Source organism: Symphalangus syndactylus, chromosome X, assembly GCF_028878055.3.
Source record: "Symphalangus syndactylus isolate Jambi chromosome X, NHGRI_mSymSyn1-v2.1_pri, whole genome shotgun sequence".
Classification (NCBI taxonomy): domain Eukaryota; kingdom Metazoa; phylum Chordata; class Mammalia; order Primates; family Hylobatidae; genus Symphalangus; species Symphalangus syndactylus.
Window position 1 is genome coordinate 75,819,740 of NC_072447.2, and position 20,127 is coordinate 75,839,866.

The window sequence follows — 20,127 nt, forward strand, 5'->3', positions numbered from 1 at the left end:
GAACAAACAAAATCAACTCTTCTTAGATTCATCAGATAACTGGGGTCATAGGGTAAATGGCTGCCACCAGAAGTGAGGAGACAGATAGAGAGAACCAAATCTTATAGTAACAGAAGCCCAGGAGTAGAAAACTCCTTGGGAACCAGCACTGGGATAGGATAACCTAATCTGTAATTTACAAATTGCTGGAGGCTTAATATGCTCGGATTTGAGAGGCAAAAATTCCAAAGGGGCCCAGTCCAAAAGGGGCTCCCAAACTTTTGTGAGTTTTACCTACAGGAGTCCTATCAAGTTTTGATGGTGAAAAATCCCCTCATGCTTCCAGCAGGGGGGAAAGATAAGTAGTCATTTAAAAATATTCACAGACCCTTCTCTTCTTCTTAACAAGGTCTTCCCTCAAGAGTAACTATTTTTACCAGATCAAAACCTCCTGCAGTTTTATCAGAACCTAAGTGAATGAGGTGAGGGAAATACCAAATTCCAGACCCAATTTGCCTTCTGGTCTCTCCCAAGAGGGGGAAAAAAAATCCTGAGAAGAACTTAATTAAGTCACAGGCCAGGGGCACAGCTCACTAAAAGACAGAGACATAATCTTATAGAAGACTTCCCCACCCATGACACCTTACCACCGTATCAATTGGGCTCATATGTAACCATGGAAATATGACTAAAAGAACTGTGCTTCTCAGATGATATTTAAGTCTTTAGGCCAAACCAAAAATAACAGAGGAGGCAAAAACAAGAACATCAGAGTAATGTTTAGCCTCTATCAGTCGCATTTCTACATACTAACAATGAATTATTTGAAAAAAATTTCAAAAACAATCCCATTTACAATAGTATTAAATAAAGAAAAAACTTAGGAATAAATTTAGTCAAGGAAGTGAATAACTGCTACACTAAAAACTATAAAACACTGATAAAACAAACTGAAGACACAAATAAATGAAAAAATAGTCCATGTTCATGCATTAGAAGAACTAATCTTGTTAAAATGTCCATACTTCCCAAAGCGTTCTCTGGGTTCAATGCAATTCACAGACATAGAAGATAATCATAAAATTCATATGAAATGACAAAAGACCCTGAATAGTCAAAGCAATCTTTAGCAAAAGGAACAAACATGAAGGTATCACATTCTCTGACTTCAAAATATATTATGAAGTTATTATAATCACATATAAACAGCATGGTACTGGCATAAAAACAGACCAATCAACCAATAGTACAGAATAGAAAGTCCAGACATAAACCCAAGTACTTAGAGTTAATTGATTTTTTGACAAAGGTGTCAAGAACACTCAACGGGGAAAGGATACTCTATTCAGTAAATGGTGTTGGAAAAACTGGATATCCTCATACGGAAGGAAATTGGACCCTATCTTACACTGTATACAAAAATCAACACAAAAGGAATAAAGACTTAAAGGTAAGACCAGAAACCATAAAGCTACTGGAAGAAAACATAGGTGAAAAGCTCCATGACATTTGTCTGGGCAATGATTTCTTGGATCAGACTCTAAAGACACAAGCAACAAATGCTAACATAGACAAATGGAATTGCACCAAACTAAAAAGCTTCTGCAAAGAAATGGAAACAATTAACACAGTGAGGGGACAACCCACGGATTGGGTAAAAACATTGGCAAACCATAAATCTGATAAGGGGCTGATATCCAAAATATAGAAGTAACTCCAACAACTAAATAACAAGAAAACAAATAACCCAAGTAAAAAATGGGTTAAGAAAATATGAGCAAAAATTTCTCCAAAAACAGAGATACTGGAATATGTGTACTTGAGAAAGAGAGTGCAGCAATTGTGAGACACTGCATTGAACTCCGTGCTACCCTGTCACATGGAGGAAAGCAAACTCGGGCTGAACTCAGCTAAGGACAACCCACACAGGGAACATTTAAACCAGCCCTAGCTAGAGGGGAATCACACATCCCAGTTCTAAGCCTTGACACTGCAGGCTAAAGTGCTCTGCATCCCTAAATAAACTTGAAGGGCACTCTAAGCCACAAGGACTGCAACTCTTATATTAGTCCTAGTGTTGAACTGGGCTCGGAGCCAGTGAACTTGGGAGGCATGCAACCTACTGAGACATCAGCCATGGTGGCTATGGAGTCCTTGCACCACCCCATACAGCACACCTCAAGGCTCCAAAAGAGACCCCTTCCTTCTGCTTGAGGAAAAGAGGGGGCAGGAGTAAGGAGGACTTTGTCTTGCATCTTGTATACTAGCTCAGCCACAGTAGCCTAGAGCACTCATCAGAGTCCTAAGGCCCCTTTTCCAGACCCTAGCTCCCAGACATTTCTACACACACCTGGGGCCAGAAGGGAACCCACTGCCTTGAACGGAAGAACCCAGTCCTGGCAGAACCCATCACATGCTGACTAGAGAACCTTTGGACCCTAAATAACCAGAAGCAAAACCCAGATAGCACTCATTGGGCCTTAGACAAAACTTTGTGGGCTTCAGGTATGACTCAACACATTCCCAGCTGTGGTAGCTGTGGGGAGAGACTCCTTCTGCTTCAGAAAAGTAGAGGGAAAAGTAAAAGTGGATTTAAAAAGTAAAAGGAGAAAGTAAGGAAAGAAAACAAGAGTCTTTGCCTAGTAATCCAGAGAAGTCTTCCAGATCTTATTCAACACCATCAAGGTGGTACCACTACAAATCTGCAAGAACCACAGAATTACTGGGTATGGGATGCTCTCTAATGCAGACATGGCTTGGATCAAAACACTCAAGCCCTTTCAAATATCTGGAAAGCCTTCCCAAGAAGGACAACTACAAACAAGCCCAGACTAAAAAGACTACACTACTTAACTCTTAGATGCCCAGAAACAGATGAACATTCACAAGCATCAGGACCGTTCAAGAAAATATGACCTCCCAAAATGAACTAAATAAGGCATCAGAGACTAATCTTGGAGAAACAGAGGTATGTGACATATAAGACAGAGAAATCAAAATAGCTATTTTGCGAAAACTCAAAGAAATTCAATATAATATAGAAAAGAAATTCGGAATTCTATCACATACATTTAACAAAGACATTGAAATAATTTTAAAACTCAAGCAGAAATTCTGGAGTTGAAAAATGCAAGTGACATGCAGAAGAATGCATCAGAGTCTTATAATAACATAATTGATCAAGCAGAAGAATTGATGAGCTTGAAGACAGGCTATTCGAAAATACACATTTAGAGGAGACAAAAGAGAAAAGAATGAAAAACAACGAAGCATGCCTACAGGATCTATAAAATAGTCTCAAAAGGGCAAATATAAGAGTTATTGGCCTTAAAGAGGAGGTAGAGAAAGAGACAGGGGTAGCAAGCTTATTCAGTGGGATAGTATCAGCGATATCAACTTTGAAGTACAAGAAGGTTATAGAACACCAGAGACATTTAACCCAAACAAGAATATCTAAAGGCATTTAATAATCAGATTCCTCAAGATCAAGGATAAAAAAGGATCCTAAAAGCAGCAAGGGGAAAAGAGACAAGTCACATAAAAAGGAGCTCGAATATGTCTGACAGCAGACTTTTCAGTGGAAACCTTACAGGCCAAGAGAGAGTGGCATGACATAAAGTGCTGAAGAAGAAAAACTCTTACCCTAGAATAGTATATCTGGTGAAAATGTCCTTCAAACATGAAGGAAAAATAAAGACTTTCCCAGACAAACAAAAGCTGAGAGATTTCATCAATAGCAGATCTATCTTACAAGAGATGCTAAAGAGAGTACTTCATTCAGAAAGAGAAGAACAGTAAGGAGCACTAAGAAATCATCTGAAGATATAAAACTCACTGGTAATATAAGTACACAGAAAAACACAGAATATTATAACACCGTAACTGTAATGTGTAAACTACTCTTAAGTAGAAAGACTAAACAATGAATCAATCAAAAATAACAACTCCAACAACTTTTAAAGACATAGAGAGTACAACAAGACATAAATGGAAACAACAAAAAACTGAAAAGTGGGCAGAAAAAATTATGGTGTAAAGTTTTTATTAGTTTTATTTTTCCTTGTTTCTTTGTTTATGCTATCAGTTATAAGTTGTCATCAGTTTACAATAATGAGTTATAAGAGAGCATGTGCAAACCTCTTAATAACCTCAAATCAAAAAAGATACAACGGATACACAAAAAACAAAAAGGAATGAATTAAAATCATACCACTAGAGAAAATCTACTTCACTAAAAAGACAGGAAGAAAAGAAGGAAGACAAGACCACAAAACAATCAGAAAACAAATAATAAAATGGGATGGGGTAAATCATTACTTATCAATAATAACATTGAATATAAACGGACAAAACTCTCCAATCAAAAGACATACAGTAGTTGAATGGATAAAAAAAAATTAGATCAAATGACTCTAGCCTACAAAAAACACATTTATCCTGTAAAGACACACATAGACTGAAAATAAAAGGGTAGAAAAAAGATACTCCATGCCAGTGGAAACCAAAAAAGAACAGAGTAGCTATACCTATATTAGAAAATTAGATTTCAAGACGAAAACTGCAAGAGACAAAGAAGATCATCTGTCTTGTAGGACGGATCTCGTATTGATGAAATCCCTCAGCTTTTGTTTGTCAGGAAAGTCTTTATTTCTCTTTCATGTTTGAAGGACATTTCCACTGGATATACTATTCTAGAATAAAAGTTTTTTTTTTCCTTCACTACTTTAAATCTTTAGAAGATCATATGACCCCATAATGATAAAGAGGTCAATTTAGCAAGAGGAAATAACAATTTTAAATATAATACACCCAATGCTGGAGCACCCAAACATATATGTATTATTAGAGCTAAAAGGAGAGGTAGATTTCAATAGAATAATAGCTAAACAGCCATAAAAAATGATGAGTTCGTGTCCTTTGTAGGGACATGGATGAAACTGGAAAACATCATTCTCAGGAAACTATCACAAGGACAAAAAACCAAACACCGCATGTTCTCACTCATAGGTGGGAATTGAACAATGAGAACTCATGGACACAGGAAGGGGAACATCACACTCCGGGGACTGTTGTGGGGTGGGGGGAGGGGGGAGGGACAGCATTAGGAGATATACCTAATGCTAAATGACGAGTTAATGGGTGCAGGAAATCAACATGGCACATGGATACATATGTAACAAACCTGCACATTGTGCACATGTACCCTAAAACCTAAAGTATAATAAAAAAAAAAAAAGAAGAATAGCTGAACACTTCAACACCCCCACTTTCAGCATTAAACAGATCTCCCAGACAGAAAATCAATAAACAAGCATTGGACTTAATCTGCACTATGGACCAATGGATCTAGTAGATATTTACAGAACATTTCATCCAATGGCTACAGAATACACATTCTTCACCTCAGCACATGGATCATTCTCAAGGACAGACCATATGTTAGGTCACAAAACAAGTCTTTTTTTTTGAGACAAGGTCTCACTCCACCACCCAGGCTGGAATGCAGTGGCTCACTGCAGTCTCGGCCTCGTAGGTTCAAGCAGTCCTCCCATCTCAGCCCCTGCTAGTAGCTGGAAATACAAGTGTGTGCCACCACACCTGGATAACTTTTTGTACTTTTAGTAGAGACAGGGTTTCACTATGTTACCCAGGCTGGTCTTGAACTCCTGGACTCAAGCGATCTGCCCACTTCAGCCTCCCAAAGTGCTAGGATTACAGGCGTGAGCAACTGCACCCACCCATAAAGCAAGTCTTAAAACATTCAAAAAAACTGAAATAATATCAAGTATCTTCTCTGGCCACAATGGAAAAAAAAGCTAGAAATCAATAACAAGAGGAATTTTGGAAACTATACAAACACATGGAAATTAATATCCTCCTGAATGATCAGTGGGCCAATGGTAAAATTAAGAAGAAAACTGAACATTTTCTTGAAGCAAATGATCATGGAAATGTAATATACTAAAACCAATGGGATACAGTAAAAGCAGTACTAAGATGGACGGTTATAGCTATAATGCCTACATCAAAAAGAAAAATTTCAAATAAATAACCTAATGATGCATCTTAAAGAACTAGAAAAGCAAGAGCAAACCAAACCCAAAATTAGTAGAAGAAATAATTAAATCAGAGCAGAAATAAAATGGATTTGACATGATAATAATACAAAAATATCAATAAAACAAAAAGTTGGTTTTCTGAAAAGATACATAAAATTGACAAACCTGCCGGGCGCGGTGGCTCACGCTTGTAATCCCAGCACTTTGGGAGGCCGAGGCGGGCGGATCACGAGGTCAGGAGATCGAGACCGTGGTGAAACCCCGTCTCTACTAAAAATACAAAAAATTAGCCGGGCGTGGTGGCGGGCGCCTGTAGTCCCAGCTACTCGGAGAGGCTGAGGCAGGAGAATGCCGTGAACCCGGGAGGCGGAGCTTGCAGTGAGCCGAGACTGCGCCACTGCACTCCAGCCTGGGCGACAGAGCGAGACTCCGTCTCAAAAAAAAAAAAAAAATTGACAAACCTTTAGGCAGATTAAGATGAAAAGAGAGACCATCCCAATAAATAAAATCAGAGATGAGAAAGGAGACATTACAACTGATACTGCAGAAATTCAAAGAGTAATTAGTGGCTACTATGAGGAACTATATACCAATAAATTGGAAAACTAGAAGAAACTGATAAATTCCTAGACACACACAACCTACCAAGATTGAACCAGGAATAAATCCAAAACCTGAACCGACCAATAACAAGGAACAAGATCAAAGGCATAATAAAAAGTCTAACAGCAAAGATAAGTCTGGGACCCAATAGCTTTACTGCTGAATTCTACCAAACATTTAAAGAAGAGCTAATACTAAACCTATTCAAACTATTCTGAAAAAATAGAGGGGGGAGGGAGTACTTCCAAACTCACTCTACAAGGCCAATATTACCCTGATACCAAAACCAGACAAAAACACATCAAAAAAACAAACAAACAAAAAGCAATTGGCCATAACCACTGATCAAAATATATATATATATATTCAACAAATATATATATATATATATATATATATATATATATATATATATTTTAAAATTCAACAAATTTTAAAAATCCTTCATCATGACCAGTAGGATTTATCTCAGGGATGCAAGGATGGTTCAACATACACAAATAAATCAATACAGTATGTCATATCAATAAAATGAAGGACAAAAACCATACAATAATTTCAATTGATACTGAAGAAGCATTTGATAAAATTCAACAGCCCTTCAGGATAAAAACCCTCAAAAATCTGGGTATTGAAAAAGCATGGCCCTGCCCAAGGCCTGTTCCATTCTCAGTGAAAGTAAACACCAATTTAGCCACGTGTCTGTTTAGGATCCCTAATATTCATAAGACACTGTCAACTCCAATTTCAGCTTGATTGTATAGCATATTGGTCTACATTGATCTGACTAGATGATGATTTGTACATTATAATTACTTCTCAGAGAATGGCAATTCCAGCTTTATAGTCTGCAATTCAATTATTTTTTTTTTTTTGAGACAGAGTCTCACTCTGTTGCCCAGGCTGGAGTTCAGTGGTGCAATCTCGGCTCACTGCAACCTCTGCCTACCAGGTTCAAGCAATTCTCGTGCCTCAGCCTCCTGAGTAGCTGGGATTACAGGTGCATGCCACCACACCTGGCTAATTTTTGTATTTTTTAGTAGAGGCAGGGTTTCACCATATTGGCCAGAATGGTCTTGAACTCCTGACGTCAAGTGATCCACCAGCCTCAGCCTCCCAAAGTGCTGGGATTACAGGCATGAGCCACTGTGCCCGGCCACAGTCTGTAATTCTTACATACATCTTTGTGACAAGACAGTGTTCATAGAGGATTGCCTGAAGAACATGCAGTCCATCTTTTCCTCTAGGTTGGTCACTGTGAACCACTCTTTTCCACCCAAACACCCTACCTTCTGAATCCGTGGCTCACCACAGCAGTGATTATTAGAAGAATTTTAAACTTTTTCACTCATTTGTATCTGGAATTTTTATGCAAGAACTCACACTGATACCTTACAAACTCAAATTTGACTCTTGCTTGTCTATAAACCAATCAAAAGAACAAACCAAAAAGGTTCTTAGGTCTGTAGATCTCATGAAGATAGAGAGTAGACTGGTGAGTATCAGAGGACAGGAAGGGTAGGAGGAGGGAGGATGAAGAAGAAAAAAAGTTTCCTCCATAAAAAGAGTTATTAGGTTTAGGAAAAGTCAATGTAGTTTAATAGAAGGAAAACTCTCTGAAGAATCAGAATAGAGGAATCCCTCTGGAAAAAAGCATTTACAGTGAGAAACACAAGGTTTTAGAACTTGGCTGATATAAGATGACAATGTGATTAAAATGTGGCTGCAATGAAATACAAATGATAATGAAGGACAAAAATTATTCATAGCCTAATAATAAAAGAATACTTCTTCTTTTTTTCTTTTTTTTTTTTTAAAAGAATACTTCTTTAAGCTAATAAAGATCTATTGTGATGTGCTGGTAAATAATGAACAGGTTGACAGAGAAGGTGGGGAGTGCTGATTTTGGCATTTGTCAATTTCCATGTGACTCAACCATGGCCGATTTGAAGTGATCAACATAATGTCAATGAATGTGAAGTTGGGAAAACATGTGTACGGTTACACCTTTTGAGCAGGCACCAGCTGCCTCCAACACGCCACTGAGTCAATCTCAAATAATCAGCTCATATCACCATTAATGGTGCAATACTAGAAGCTTATGATCAGAAGCCAGAAAAGGATGTCTGCTATCACTAGTACTACTTATCATTTGGTCAGGGTGTCTAGAACAATGATTCTCAAACACAGCTTCTAGAAACATCTGAGAAGCTTTTAAAAGTGACAATACCCACGTTACCCCTACATCAGGTAAACCAGAATCTCTGATTCAAGTGAGTCCTGATACTTTTTAAAAAACTCTTCACCGAGTTTAATGAACAGCAAAGGTGGTGAGGAACTGGGTTCTCAATGTAATTTTAAAAAGAAACAAAAACAGAAAAGTTAAACCTATTGGAAAGAAGATAGAATAATCATTATTTACCTATCATATAACTGTCTAACTGAAAAATGCAAGAGAAATTACTGATACTTTTTTTTTTTTTCCAGAAAAGGTCTCACTCTGTCACTCAGGCTGCAGTGTAATGGTGTGGTCATGGCTCACTGCAGCCTCAAACTCATGGGCTCAAGGGCCTCTCCTTCCTCTGCTTCCCGAGTAGATAGGACTATAGGCCCGCACCACCATGCCCAGTAATTTTTGTATTTTTTATTTTTGTAGAGATGGGGTCTCATTATGTTGCCCAGGCTGGTCTAGAACTCCTGGGCTCAGGCGATTCTCTCGCATTGGCTTCACAAAGTGCTGGGATTACAAGCATGAGCCACCATGCTTAGACCTATTGATAATGTTTTTAACATTAACAGGAAAGCTTGTTAAAATTCCTGGTCAGTGAATGAAGACATAAAAATCATAAGCATCCTATATATTAGTAATAGACACTTCAAAATTGTAATAGAAAAAACAGTTGCACTGTATGTGTGTGGGAGAGAGAGAGGAGAGAGAGTGATTAAGTCTCATAATTAATATAAATAAAAGTATTACACACAAAAAAAGACTTCCATAATGAAAAACAAAATTTTGTGATCCTGGACAGAAAGACTAAATATTGCATGTTGTCAACTTCATTCCAATTAATTAATAGATTTAGTATAATTGTAATCAAAATGCCAACAAGCTAATTTTCTGGAATGTGATAAAATAATTCTAAAGTTTACATGGAATAATAAACTAGCAAAATGAGTGAAACATTTTTTAAACAGAATAATTATGGAAGGTTTGTGCTACTCAAAAGGAAAATGATTATGTGGCATGGTCATAATAGTATAAGAATAGTTAGGCCCGTGGAAAAAATGAAAGCTCAGGATAAGACCATCGTATAAATGTAAGAACTTAATGTACAATAAAAGCGGCATTTTAAATTGGTGGAAAAAGAGCAGAATTGTTCAAAAAATGGAGCATAGACAACTATTTGGGAAAAAAATAAGTTAGATCTCTATTTCACAACCAAACAACATATTCAATTTTAAGTGCACGGAGGAGATAAAATGTAAAATACCAGCACTAAATAATACAAATAAAACATAAGTGAATTTTAATAGGTTATTGGGTTAAGGAATGACTTTCTAAACATATGGAGAAAATAAAGCTTTAAATGCACCCTGGAGCATGCCATGTATATACAGCAAGGGTGACAAGCTCTAAAAACTAGCACAGAGATGACCACTTAAGAGCTGCACTGAGGTCATGATTTGGTAGGGTATGCATTAAACTTTGCATCTCAAAAATAAGTCTACAGTCAGGTACCAAATTGCATGAGAGTCACTTGGGCAGATGTTTAAAATGCAGATCTCTGGATCCCAATGCAAGAGATTAATTCATTGGGTCCATGATGAGGCCTGGCAGTTTGCATTTAAAAAAATAATAATGTCTCAAAGGTGATTCTAGGATGAGGGTGGTTTGTGGAATTACTGTCTAAATATTGCTAAGCCATCTACCATGTAATGTGATGAATAATAAGATTGAAAGTAAAAATAATCATAGAAAATATATTGGTAAAGATTCTAACCACCACTCTCAAATGAGAACACAATGCTATTTTTACATTCAGAGGCAAACCAAACAAAACAACTATAGAAAGTTACAATGGCTCACCTAAAGTACACAGATCATATCAGAGTGTCTCAATTAATTCAGGAAATGGTAGATAATATAATATTACTGAGAAAAATCTAGTTGCATGAATAGGAAGCCCAGCTTTGATTAACTGCAGTTAATAAAACAGATCAAGTGAGAGGAAAAACAAGCGACTAACAGAAAGCGTAGGCAGAAATAAGCCCACCATGCTCTGACATAAGCCACGAAAGCAGTAATGACTAATGTGAGGATTGATTAGTTTCTCCAAGTTAAGGTCCTGCCAGTTGTATTTTAGGCTCTTAAACATCACCCCTCTTCTTCAATTATAAAACCCAGGGATGCCAGACTAAAGGACAGCTGAAAGAAAGGCCATTTGTTCTTTTGTTATTGCTGAATATAAGACAAGTGTGCGTCCTAAGTAAAGAAAATCCAACCACAGAATAACAAATGTTATAATCTGTGGAGGTGGAAGATCTCCAAATACTTAATAACTAATATTGGCACAAAGTTCTATCACTCAACAGAGATGCTGGCTGTAAACACCAGAAATAGCCACACTGGTACCTACTAGCTATTTCAGGCCAGGCTCATGATATATATGTAAAAGAGAAAGGTGCTAACTGAAAAAAGGATGGAGGCTACCCTAGTTAGCAGCTTAATATAAATCTATATGCCAATTGATTCTCCCTGTATTCAAACTATGTCAAGATTATTAATAACATTTATAACCTTGAGGCAAAAATTATATTTTGGCAAATCTACCCAAAGTATGTAGTGGAATTAACTTATGCACAAATATGTCATCACATAAAAGGAAAAAACTAACATGCTAAAGAGGGAAATTATTGGAAAAATTTGATATTTTTTGTATCACAGTATCATATAGCCATTAAAATATTTACAAAGTATTTTTAACCATATGGAAAATATTATGTTAAGACAATGGTGACTATGTAAATCAAAATTTCCAAACATATCCTCCACAAAACAATATAGAGCCACCAGAACAACATAAAAGTACATAAAGCCATGCCCTTCACATAATAAAAAGAAAGAAAACACCCATATAATAAAATACTTAAATATTAAATTGTAAGTAGAAAAAAAAGAGAAATCCCAGCAAGATATCACTCATATTCCATCTACAAGTCTTTCCAGGAGCAAAGACAATGCTGAAACAGGAGTGTTAATGAGAAAAGAAGGGGCTAGTAGCCTAAGATTAATGTGAAATCACAACCAGAAAGACAAAGTCTACACAAAGCATAAAAATAACGACAAACTGGTAGATTCGAGCCTCGGGGAAGAGCTTTCTATGCAGTCTTCAAAAGGCAGACTTTGAAAGGTATCAATTGTAAGAGAGAAGATGGCAAAAAATAAGGGAGAGATACCCTGTGAAGTCTGGGAGTTTAAAAGAATGTGAAGCAAAAGAGGAAAATTTAGGAATGGTCAAAGGTCTACCAGGCAAATGGAATCAATATCAGATAAAATAGATTTCAAGCCAAAAAGCATTAAATTAAACAAAGAACACTTATTTATTTATTTATTTATTTATTTATTTATTTATTTATTGAGAGGGCATTTTGCTCTGTGGCCTAGGCTGGAGTGCAGTGGTGCAATCTCAGCTCACTGCAACCTCCGCCTCCCAGGTTCAAGCGATTCTCGTGCCTCAGCCTCCCGAGTAGCTGGGACTACAGGCGCCCACCACACCCCACTAATTTTTGTATTTTTAGTGGAGATGGGGTTTCACCGTGTAGGCCAGGCTATTCTTGAACTCCTGGCCTCAAGTGATCCGCCCACCTCGGCCTCCCAAAGTGCTGGGATTACAGGCATAAGCCACTGTGCCCAGCCACAAAGAACACTTTAAATGCTAACAGCCATTCTCCAAATAAAGATATGGCAATTATGAATACCTGTGCATCAAGTAATACAGACACCACCTTTATAAAGCAAAAATACAGGAGAGGTATATAAAAGCATACTAAAAATAAGAAACTTTAACATATCATTTTCATTAAACAACAAATCAAGTGGATAAACAATAAGTAAAGATGTAGAAGACTTAAATAACAATCTTACAGATATATATCATATTTTATGTCCTGGTAATAGAGACTATACTTCTCAGTTGCAGATGAAATACTCACAAAAAGTGATCATATATTAGGTTACGAAGAAAACATCAGTAAGTTCCATAAAGTTGACATGTTATAAACATTGTCTAATAATAATACTACGATAAAGCTAGAAATCACTTTTTAAGTCCATTCCACATGGAAAATTATAAGCTTTCTCTTAAATAATTCTTTAAAGAAAGAAATACAAATTAAAATCACAGAATGTCTTTAAAACATGATCATGAAAACACTACATATCAAAATCTGTGGGATACATTTAATGAGGCGATTAGAGGAAAATTCACTAATTTAAACATGTTCATCAATAAAAAATAAAAAAATGAATTACATTCTTAGCTAAAAAGTCGAAAGAAAACAAAGCAAACGAAAAGAAAGGAAAATAGTAACATAAGAGCAGAAATTAATGAGGTAGAGAAAAACATATCTAATGTTAAATCAAAACCACAATTTTTTGAAAAAATTAACAAAGTAGACAAGCCATAACCTAACTTTATCAAAAAATAAGAAATATACAAGGAAGTATAAATATACCAGGGGTGACAAATAAATTTAAATGCCAGGAGAATTCACCAATACAGAATTTACAAATAATAACGATTGGCTTTGGATCTCAATAGAAAAAGAAACAATAGGGCTTGGCTGGCGAGCCCCACTGAGGAGCCGGAGCTTGGGCCGCGCTTACCCCTGAGTCTGCTCCCAGTCCCTGGCCCCTCAGCGACCTGGCGAACCAGGCGACGCTGAAGCGACCCATGGACTTCGGTACGAAGCTGCTGAGTCCCTGCTTCCCCGAAGCAGCGGCGCTGCGCCCCTCTGCCCGGCCCCACTCCCGGCCTCAGGCCCCCGGACGCCAAGCCGCCGCCGCTTCAGACGCAGACCCTACCGCCAACTCTGCAGCAGCCCGCCCCACCAGGCAGCAAGCGGCGCCTTACAATTCTGGAGAAAATTTTTTCAGAACATAAAACTAAAATACAGTCGTTATCAGAGGTGGAGACATTTAGAAATTGTTCTTAATCAGAGTGAAGCTTGTGCTTCAGAAAGTCAACCTCACTCCACAGCACTCATAGCACCTAGCTCTCCAGGTTCCTCATGGATGAAGAAAGACCAGCCCACATTTACCCTCTGACAAATTGGAACAATACGTAAGCATGTCTTAGACTATGAAGATAAGATTCAGGAGGAGTATGAGCAAATCCTCAATACCAAACTAGGAGAACAATATGAATGAATCTTTTGTGAAATTCACACATGGTCAGATTATGCAACGGTATGGGACAAGGCCAACAAGCCATGTGTCCTGAAGCTTTGTTATGTATCTGGGTACCAGGTTTAACCTCAAGAGATGCCTGCTGTACACTTTTTGCAACTGGTTTGACAACACATTTCAGCTTCAATTTTGCATCCTGAGAACACTTAAACGTTTCTGCAGGTCCATTTTATACAACTTGAAAGACCTTAAAACTTTAATTGCCACAAGCATATCTTCCTTTTCTGCTCATCCAGTAAACAGCTGTGCCCTACTGTGATAGATTTTCCAAACAAAAATACTTGGAGAAGCAGTTTAGCAAAATATGCCTTCAGTGGCACTCAACAAATGGAGCTTCCCCAAGCACAGCTCTGTAAGAAGTGTGTATGAGAGTGTGTGTATGTATATTTCAAGTTATTATTTGTAGAGTACAATTTTTTTTTTTTTATCTTGGGGATTCTGGCTGTGTTTGATTCATGACAATTATGGTTAAAAACATTTGCTTGGCCGGGTGCTGTGGCTCACGCCTGTAATCCCAGCACTTTGAGAGGCGGACGTGCTTGGATCACCTGAGGTCGGAAGTTTGAGACCAGCCTGGCCAATATGGTGAAATCCTGTCTCTACTAAAAATACAAAAATTGGCTGGGAATGGTGGCAGGCACCTGTAGTCCCAGCTACTCAGGAGGCTGAGGCAGGAGAATCACTTGAACCAGGGAGGCAGAGGTTGCAGTGAGCCAAGATCGCGCCATTGTACTCCAGCCTGGGTGACAGAGTGAGACTGTGTCTCAAAAAAAATAAATAAAAACAGAAAACAAAAAAAAAAATTTGCTTGTTCTACAGAAGATCATTTACGTTTTGTGACCATATAAGTTGCAACAGTGGATTGTTTTTATGTGTAGGTTTTACTGTTAAATACAGGGACTGTTTCCAGGCACAGAATATGAATCATAAGTTAGGATGGACATTAGCTGTAATTATGATAATACAGCAAAGGTCTGTGGTCCTAGATCTACAAATGTGTGGTGAGAAATTAGAACAAACTGGAGATGGGCCATTGACACATGGACTCTGCCTAAGCGTGTTAGAAAAATACTTTGACTCCAAGCCTTAAAATACTCACATGGGGTCGGCGCTCACCTCATTCACACAATCATAGAGCTCCCTGGACACTGAACCTCTAAAGGGAAAAGGTCTGCCCTGGAGCAGAAGGATCAGGGTTTGCTTGAGAGCGTAACAGGTAAGCTCAGAGCTGGGCCTGGGCCAGGGCCAGGGCCAGGGCCCCAGCAACACTGCTACTTGGGAGGAGCCACTTCACCTTTGTATCAGTTATTAAAAATAGAATTTGGCTCCTTTGGTGAGGTTCTCCCAAATTCATTTGAGGTGTCCATGGTCAACTGCTTGAGCTGTTTTGGCAACCCCCTGCCCGAAGTCGAATATAGGCTGTTCACCTTGTTTCCAAGACTGACGAACAGAAAGTAGCCTCTGCTTTGAGCAGGTAGAAGTATACATTTATTTTTTTACTGTGACTTGCTCAGGACCATATTTTACAAAATGCCTTGTTTCCTTTATTGTTTCTGGAAAGGAAAAGTTCTATTTATATTCTTTTAGTTCGAATATAGAATAGTTTTTTTAATCAGGGCTTATTTTGAAAAAATCTGAGTTTAATTCAAATGCATGCCAATACCTTACAAAGTAAGGTAATACTCAGAGACAGTTGTTCTGATCAGATGGCTTAGAGAAATTTCTGGAATATTCACGTTTGAAGATTCCTTATTAATGAATGTCTTTGACTTAAATCTAACCAAAAACTGCAACATTATTCTTTGTACGTTTTCATTATATAGTGTTAACAAGCTTAGTTGCAAACAAATAAAAATACTTAAGCTATTTGTTTACCTTGCCTTCTTAAAAAAATAAACAATACGGAAGCCAGTGAAAGTAAAGTGGAATAAAGAAGGGAGAGTATTAAAAATGATGAGACCAAGAGAGAGAATAGGGTATTGGACAGGGGAGCGGGGGCTATTATATAGGGCTTTTGGGCTATTGGAAGGACTTTTGCTTTTACTTTGAATGAAATGAGAAACCACTGGTGAGTTTTAAACAGAGGAATGGTCTGCTCTGACTTGACCTGAATACAGAAGGACAGTCTAGCTGCTGTGTAGACAACAGTAAGAGCGTAACTGGGACAGCAGAGAAAAGAGACACATAAAAGGTCTATTGCAATAACATGGAACAAAAATGGCTGTGGCGTAAATTTTAGTAAAACTGGTGGAGATGACTAGAAGTGGTCAGATTATGTATATAATTTGAAATAAGAGCCTACAGAATTTGTTGATAGATTAGCTGTCAAAAATCATACATGACTAAAGTTTTTAGTCTGAGAGAGTAGAAGAAACTGAAATGGAGAAGCTTCTGGATGGAGTAGGCCTGGAGGGAAAGATCAATAGTTCATTTTGGACATGAACTATTTGGAAATGTCTTTGGAACTGTCTAATAGATGGTTTGAAAATGTCTAATAGAAATTCAGTGAAGGTGTCAAATAAGAAATTACATACATAAGTCTGAAGGTCAAGGGAAAGATCTGAGCTGGAGAGATAAATCTGAGAGTCATTCCTTCCTTTAACAAATATGTATTGAGTGTCATCCCTAAGTTACGTGTTGTGCTGGAATCTGTGCTGTCCAATAGGGCCACTACTGGCTACACATGGTAATTCAAATTTTAATTAAATTAAATATTATTAAATATAAAGTTCCTTATTCTAACTAGCCATATTTCAAAAGCTCATAGCCACATGTGCCTAGTGCTTCTCAATATTGGACAGAATATATAAGGAGCATTTCCATCAGCACAGAAAGTTCTCTTAGACTGTGCTATGTTGGGTTCTATGGGCCAAGATATATATATATGTGTGTGTGTGTGTGTGTGTGTATAACAAAGAAACAAAGGCAAGTATAACAAGTCACAATTTTAGTAGTAAAAATGGCAGTGTTTAAGAGCACAGATACTAGTATCAAAATATCTTTTTTTTTTTTTTTTTTTTTTTTTTGAGATGGAGTCTTGCACTGTCACCCAGGCCGGAATGCAGTGGCATGATCTCGGCTCACTGCAAGCTCCACCTCCCAGGTTCACGCCATTCTCCTGCCTCAGCTCCTGAGTAGCTGGGACTACAGGCGCCCACCACCACACCCGGCTAATTTTTTGTATTTTTAGTAGAGACGGGGTTTCACCGTGTTAGCCAGGATGGTCTCAATCTCCTGACCTCGTGATCCGCCCGCCTCAGCCTCCCAAAGTGCTGGGATTACAGGTGTGAGCCACCGTGCCTGGCCTAGTGTCAAAATATCTAAATTCAAATTCAGGGTCTACTTTTTGAAATTTACTTAAATTTTGTGCATTACTTTCTTCATCTGTAAAATAGAATAATAATAAAACCTAACTCATAAACATGATGTGAGGTTTAAATAAGCAAAAATTTACAAAGTGCTTATTATAAACCATGGCATATAGTATCAGTGGTATGTTTCTGTGTTGTGATTAAACCACAGTGACAAATTTATTGGTTATAGTATTTTGAATAAGAAGTTAGATGGACAAGTAAATATGTGTAAAAATATTTTTGCCGTACATAAAGTTCTTGAATACTATATGTACTATGAATATGAGGAAGTGCATATGGGAAGAGTGATACAATATGAGGCAGGATGGGCCAAGATGTTACAGCGACTTCTGCATTTGCCAGGACCAACTCTGCCAATTTACACTGTATTAGCAAAACATAACAGCAATCTTTTATACAATGAATGGTTATAGGTAATATTAAATGAGCCTATATCAACAAAAACATGAGTTAAATCATAGGAAAGGAAATACGAGGGGTTGATTTATGAGGAGCATTTTATATGTCTGCTTTGGCAACACATATGTAAAGAGCATCTTAGAATCTGAACTTGCATTTCTTTACCTGAAAAAGCCTGGGTAAAGACATGTTGGGCTTGTGGCCCATCTGCCAACTCTACTCAACAATATGGGGACCTTGGAAGATACAGATCAACAAATCTGTATCTATCTCTATCCCCATATATAATACACAATAATAAATGTAATTATTTTTCTGAAAACCTGAAAAAACAATGACTCCTATCTCAAAATCAAGTATTTCTGGCCCAACCTGACATTGATGGATAAAATATATTAGCCAAGAGAAAAATGAAATCATCAGAGAAGGCTGAGAAAGTTGCTTGAGCTCTGACTAAAGGCTCTTTGAAGTCAGACCTTCCTAAGCACATTCCATCTAAACTACTCCATGAGCTAAACCTGCTATTGGTTTGATTAAGACTAGAACTGACATCTTGTAAAGGATTACTATAATTATATATTGTTTGGCTAGTTGGGCATGTATGTATGTATCTGTGTGTATATGAGTGAAATAGTTGTGCATTAGAAAACTTTAAAAATCGGGATTCTGTATTCTTTAATTCCCTAGTGTCACATCTGTAGAAGTTATATTGACTTATTAAATTAGAAAGGATATGAGTACCATTTTATTAATGACCTAATCTCTTCTCCCCTGTGCACAGGCCTACCACCTCTCAAGTGCAGTATAGAAAGGTATACTTTTCCATGAATGCCTTCTGTGTCAGATCTAAGGAGGAGACACACATACAATATTTTTTTTTTCACAGAGAAACTATCAAACTTGACAAAAATGATGTCCAGATTATCATGGGTCACCACATTGGGTCCTAATTCTGAAAATATCTATCTCATATTGATTAAAATACCAAGAACCTTGGCCAGATCCCAAGGACAGATCATATAACAACATGAGGTTGGTGGGCATGTCTACACAGTCCCCAGGCATGCTGCTAATCAATTCACTTCCTTTTTGTTGGTAGCTGGCTGATAGCCTCAACTCTCCATAGATGTGTTAAGTGGAAACCAGCATAAATTACATGATCTTCACATCACTCAGTTGGAAGAGAGGTTGTAAGAGGAATACTATTTAGCTTTGACTTTGAAAATGCATGTGGTGTGTATCTATGGGCACATACACATGTATATTTCAAGGAAGAGGGGTACAGAAACAAAAAGGCAATGTGATATATGAGTTTGCTAATAAGAAATCCAGATAGACACTAAATCCTGTTTATAAAATAGTAGTGCTATGAAAAACATAAAAGAGCTGAACAACACAAGTTCATGTATTGTATGACTATATGGGCTGCTACATATGGCCACACGGACTACTCATTGTACAGCACCATAAAAAGTATCATTCAAAAGCCTACAAGATAAACAGTGAACCCTGGCATAGAACAATATGGCAGCCCTGGCTATACCATACAAGACAATGGAGAAATAAAAATATAGTACCATAATAGTTAATGTACACTGAATACCTACTCAAAGACAGACACTGTTCAAAATGCTCTACACACACTGAATTTGGTTATTCCTCACAACAGTACTATGAATTACATGCTACTATGATCCACAATCTACAAATAAGGAGAAATGCAGTGAGTTTGATAGGACTTGCCCAAGGTCATACGGCTACTAAGTTGTGGAGCTGGGATACAAACCCAGATAGTCTGACTATAGAGCCCGTGTACTTAAAAACTATGTTGTAAACAAAACAAAACAAACAAATGAAAAACAACCAGGAACTTACCTGGCTTATCCGTAAAATTAAAACTGAATACCACCTCTAAAGTATTTTTGCCTAAAAATTAAACCTACAACTGATTAAGCGTCTAGATCAAAATACCAATGTATAGAAAAAACAGTCACCAGAGTATATTTGGTAACAGAATCAGAAGAATGTGGAATAATTCTACAGAATAAACAACCCAGTTATTTCCACAAATAAATGTGGAAAAAAAGTGAGGGGAGCTATAGATTAACAGAGGCTCGAGACTTAACAAAGTGCAATGTGTGGACCTTGTTTGGATCCTGATTCAAACAACCAAACTGTAAAAGAAAAGAAAATAAATCATTGAAAAATTTTAAATGTAATGATATTAAGGAATTATTTTTGCTTT

General features: G+C 37.4%; 1 protein-coding gene and 1 pseudogene across 2 annotated transcripts in view; one reads left to right on the top strand and one right to left on the bottom strand.

Moving 5' to 3' along the window:
- OPHN1 (oligophrenin 1) overlaps positions 1-20,127 on the bottom strand; it is a 383,582-nt gene that overhangs the window by 78,055 nt on the left and 285,400 nt on the right. The window lies entirely within an intron of this gene.
- Positions 57-14,384, top strand: LOC134736066 (akirin-1-like; annotated as a pseudogene).